This window comes from Dipodomys merriami, unplaced genomic scaffold, assembly GCF_024711535.1.
Source record: "Dipodomys merriami isolate MVZ:Mamm:240054 unplaced genomic scaffold, mDipMer1.0.p SCAF_3, whole genome shotgun sequence".
Lineage (NCBI taxonomy): Eukaryota > Metazoa > Chordata > Mammalia > Rodentia > Heteromyidae > Dipodomys > Dipodomys merriami.
Window position 1 is genome coordinate 65,128,286 of NW_027204492.1, and position 5,531 is coordinate 65,133,816.

The window sequence follows — 5,531 nt, forward strand, 5'->3', positions numbered from 1 at the left end:
TCAATTTTTGCTTTTCTTAAAAAACATTTTCCCTTTGATATAAAATAATGCTGTTAGGAATGATAATGTTAGACACAAAATTCTAAGTTGGTGGTGTTCTTTGCATTTCATTATTTAACAATTTAATATTTAATTCTGTCTTCTTTCTTGCATAATTTTTTTTGTCGGTCATGGGGCTTGAACTCTGGGCCTGGGTGCTGTCTCTCAGCTCTTCAGCTCAAGGTTAGTACTCTACGACTTGGGCTAAAGTGCCACTTCTCCTTGTATAATTTTTAAAAGACAAGTCATATTTAATTATTATTCTTGTTCTTTTGACTGTATTTTTTTTGTCTTTTCTTTTTTGGTACTGGGGATCGAACCCAGGACGTTGCACTTGCTAGGCAAGCGCTTTGCCACTGAGCTACATCCCAGCCCTATTCTTGTTCTTTTGTATGTTAAGGCTTCCCCCCCTCAATTTTCTTTCAAGATTATTTTTAAAAATTTAATTTTATTGTCAAGGTGATGTGTGGAGGGGTTACAGTTACATACATAAAGCAGTGAATACATTTCTTGTTGAATATTGTCATCTCCTCCTTCATTTTTCTCCCACCTTCACTCCCACCCAGTCCTCCCCTCAAGTTGTAAAGTTCATTTCCCACATATTGTCTTGTGAGTATCACTGTTGGCATTGGTTCATCCTTTGTCTCACCATTTCGTTGTTCCCTTCCCTTCCCTAATTCAGATAAACATATATACAACACACAGGGTTCTTAATTCATCTGATTTTCTGTATTCTGAACATAATATGTATAGGTTTTGCCTTTTGGTATTTATTCTGCTTGAGATTCTCCAAGCTTCTGGATCAGTGGTTTGGTGTCTGTCATTAAGTTAGGAAAATTCTCTGATGTTTCATCAAGTATTTCTTCTTTTCTTTTCTCTTGTTTTTTCTAAAACTCTCATTATGCAAATATTACATATTTTTAGCTGTTCTATAGTCCTAGGATGTTCTTTCCATTTTTCATTATATCTTCTTTATATTTTTTCAGTGTAGGAAGTTTTTCTCTCTTTTCCTTCTCTCAATTTCCTTATGTCACTATTGGGGCTTGAACTCTGGGCCTCATATTTACTCTGCTGTCACTCTACCCCTTAATCAATGCCTCCAGCCATCATCAACAGCTTCTTGGAGACAGAAGGTGAAATGATCCCAGAGTCTCTGGGGACATGGATGAGGCGCACCAGCCCAGAACCGCAGCAGCCTGTCACCTTGCACAGGACAGTGTGAGGCTTGCTAATCTTGTTCCCCCAGTACTCTCACCGCACAGGGACAATGGAGAGCTTGGCCAAGATGATGGCCCCTCAGATGGCAGTGGCAACCTCCTTGGAGCACTTAACACCCAGATTAACATGGCCATTGTAGTCACCAATGGCTATAAATGCCTTGAACCTGGTGCGTTGGCCAGCTCAAGTCTGCTTCTGCATGGGCATAATCTTCAACACCTCATTCTTGAGTGACACAGCCAGGAAGAAGTCAATAATCTCAGACTCCTTGATGGGCAGGGAGAAAAGATAGATCTCCTTCAAAGACTTGATCTTCATGTCCTTAACCAGGGAGCCCAGTTTGGTGACAGGGATCCATTCCTTGTCTACAGCCTTGCCTCCATGAGCCCCATGGCTGTGACCATGGCCTGTACCATGGCCATGACCTTGACTCTGGAGGCCACTACTGAAGCCTCCACAGAAGTGGCCACGGCCTTCCAAGCCTGGGCCTCCGGGGACCTCCAGGCCCTCCCACTACACTGCCATCATCCACCATTTGGTGTTTTCCTGGACAAGGACTCTTCCACTTTTCTGTTCATTCTGGCTTCCAGCTGTTATCTTCTAGATTGCAGCTTCCCAAGTTGTTCGGATTGTAGGTATGAGCCACAGGCACCTAACTTCAGTGTGGGAACTTTTTTTGTGTCAGTCCTTGGGCTTGACCTTAACCTTGACATTGTCTCTGAGATTTTTTTAAACATTTTTAAGACATCTACCACTTGGACCACAGCTCCCCTTCTAGACTTTTAGTGGTTAATCACAGATAAGAATTTCATGGATTTTATATATGCTCATAAAATGGATTTACTTCTAGGCCAGGGTATTCTGAGATCTTCATCGTTTATTTGAGAAGACAAAAGCACAGTTTGCTAATGCCACCAAGCCCAGGGCCATAAGCAATGTGTCTACTGTTGAACAATTTTGATTTATTCCTTGTTACAGCAAGAGAAAATGTGTATGAAGGGGTAACACAGGACATCTCAGTAGGAGTCTAAAGAAAAGGGCTAAATAGCAGGCCTTAGACTTAAAGGGAAGCTTGCAAGGCTGGACTTTAGTTGTTTTCCTGGAACTTGATTAGTATATAGTTTCCTACCTTGGTGAACTTCCTTTAACCGATAAATATGGCTCACTGTGTGTCAGTGATTGTACAGTTGGGTATATGCTAGACACATTTTCCTTCTGAGTATGTAAATTAAGTTCATATTAAGCAGATGGTGCCTATAGGACTAGATGCCACCTCCTCTTTTAGGAAGGCAAAAACCAAACTGTGGACATCAGTCTCTAAAGAACTTCCTGATAAATGATACTTTGCAGGCATTGCCACAACTTTTAAGAAGTGTACCCTACTTGAGTCCACTGAAAGGGGAGTCTTAAAAACTCATGATAGCTTTCTCTAGACTTCCCAAAACCATCCCCTTTGCTGATTTTGGTCTCTGTTCATTGTAATAAACCTTAGCCTGAGTATGACAACATGTGCATTATTCCAGTGAATCACTAATCCTGGAAGTAGTTGTGGGAGACTTCTGACGTTATTGACTTTAAAAGTAGGCTTGGATAGAATGACTCAGACTCATTGAAATATCATGGATACACTGGGAAAGGAAGGATGATTTGTCAGGGGAGACCCTTCGATGCCTGGATGTCACAGACTGCTCCACACTGTGAAATAACATCTGAGCTGTGCTCTGTTGTAAGATTTAAAAGTTACCTGTAGAATGGTCAAGTGACAAATACTACCTCAGAAGATTGTTTCTCCTGATCATTACTTTGGACTTGCCAGCAAGCTAAAATAAGAAGACTAAAAAGCACTTCTTGATTTATATCTTTGCTATTTAGTTCTGTTTTCCAAGAAGGAGGAGAAAAGGTTCAAGCATTTCTAAAGAGAAGCTCAGAAGGGGCTAGACATGTCTAAGGAACATGAATTGCTCTTTCCTCCAAGTGTGTGGAGAGGGGAGGAGGAAAGGTAAAACAGTCTCCAGGACTGCAGCAATGTTTTCGATAAACCAGATGAAAAGAAAAATGTTTTTTTTTTTAAAAGAAAATGACTTTTTAATCATTAAATGAAATGTACTTAAACTGCCCTCCTATTCCACATGGAATTCCATTGAGTCTCTCAAAAATTGCATTGTTTACCCTACAAGGACTGAACTTACTGACAGAGGTTTGGATAAACTTGAGAAGGTTAAAAAAGAGGGTAGAGGCTGAGCTGCGAATGTGGCTTAGCGGTAGAGTACTTGCCTACCATGCATTATGTCCTGGGTTCCAGTCCTCAGTACCACATAAACAGAGAAGGCTGGAAGTGGTGCTATGGCTCAAGTGGTAGAGCACTAGCCTTGAGCAAAAGAAGCTCAGGAACCATGCCCAGGCCCTGAGTTCACGCCCCAGAACTGGCAAAAATAAAAATAAAAAAGAGGGGGGGGCGGATAAAAAAAATCACCTTAGAGGGGATTGAACAAAATGGAGGGTGAGTAAGGTACTGTTAAAGTATCTCCCTACAGACATTAAATTTAATAGTGAGTCATACCAAACTACCAGGGCAAGAGCTATCAGGACAAGGAGATCAGGCAAGAGTCCACAGACTTCCTTCTAGTATAACAAAATGAAAAGAAAGATACATTGAAGAAAGTATCAAGGGAAGTGTTGCTTTCTACTCCCACTCAAAACACCCCAGTGTTTTGCAAGGAGCCTCCCACTTGGGAGAGCCAGAGAAAATTGAATACAGGTCTTGGAAACTGAGCCTCAGGTGTGCCATGGGGAAACTCTGTGCTGAGCAAAGTCCTGTGACCTATCAAGTCAATGCCTACGGAATGAGCTTTTGGAACAACTTTCAGGCAGGTAACAAAAAGACTTCTCTGACCACTCCTCCAACATTAGTAGTAGAATGACAAATGGGATTACACCCACTGGGTAGCAGGACCCGAAAGCCAGCACAGAGCTTTGTGTCAGAACCTAATCATCAGGCCTGCCTTGGTTAAGCCAAGACTGAGTAGAATCAGGCTCTGTATAAAGGCCAAAGTAAAGGCTCACAGTATGAATCTTTACACCAGCTCCAGCATCAGACAGAGATGGAAGTGCCTGAAGGACAGACCTGAGTTTTCCTTATATCAGTACTAGCTTTGGATTGGGCCTACCGAACACTTTCCCTACTTCCAAGATTCTACAGGCCTTTGCAACTAAGAAATTTAGGTGAGACTCAGCTTAGTATCAGCTTTGGTGGTGAAGGAGTTCTTTCCACTACCCACCATCCAACTTCATCAACCCAGTTATCATTAGGCCACTTCTCATAGAGAAGTGTCCAGAAGTTCCCTGCCATCAGGAAGAGATCTGTGCCTCAGTGGGACAGACTTAGGTTTCACCTGCAACACCATCCCATGCACCCCTGAGATTATGAAAGTCTTTAAGACTATGGGGCACAGACATGACCCAGCTTAACACTAGCCTAGATGGCCAAGTGTGTATGTTCACCAATATTCACCAACCTCACACAGCATAAAATGCTATGACCCCATTTCTTGGGAGGTAGGATAAAGTAACAAGCACAAGACTTCCCTGGAACCTTGTTCTGGAACTAGTGAAACACTGGACAGACATTAAAAGCTCTCCATCTTCAGATCTGCCCATGGACAACTTCTAGAACACCTCCAGTACCATGAGAAAGCACATGGTGTGAGACTATTAGATTTCTATTCCAGTTAGCATGACCTGTGGCTTGTTACCATGCACTCAATAGGTCATGCTGTTCTAGGTGTATTGTAGGCTCAGGATCTGACACAGCTCAGTAGCTTTGGTGACAACAGGTATTGCTGAGAAGCCTGGGGCTGGCCCATCTATAGTGACTGCTCAGAGTCTAGAAGAATTCTGTAGTATCTGACTATAGACACTGGATGAGGTATCTGGGCCTTCCCTGGTCCCACAGACAAGCTTGTGGAGACAGGCTACTGTCTCTGGGTACTGTATTAAGTCTTTCTGAACAAAAGTAAAACGATATCAGATAAACAACCTGTCACTGCATCACAAGGAACTATTTACATAAGAACAAACCAAACCCCAAATTAGCACAAGGAAAAAAATGAGGTCAGAGTAGTACCAGACGTCAGTGACTCACGTGTAAACCTAACTATTCAAGAGGCTGAGTCTTGGAGAATCATGATTCAAAGCTATCTCAGGCAGAAAAGTCTGCAAGAGTCTCTCCAATTAACTAGCAAATTGCTAGACTGGAGGTGTGGCTCAAGTGGTAG

At 42.3% G+C, this 5,531-nt stretch overlaps 1 pseudogene; it reads right to left on the bottom strand.

Annotated features, from left to right (window-relative positions):
* Positions 1-1,125: 1,125 nt before the first annotated feature.
* LOC138839830 (small ribosomal subunit protein uS5 pseudogene) lies at positions 1,126-1,792 on the bottom strand (annotated as a pseudogene).
* Between the last annotated feature and the right edge of the window lie 3,739 nt (positions 1,793-5,531).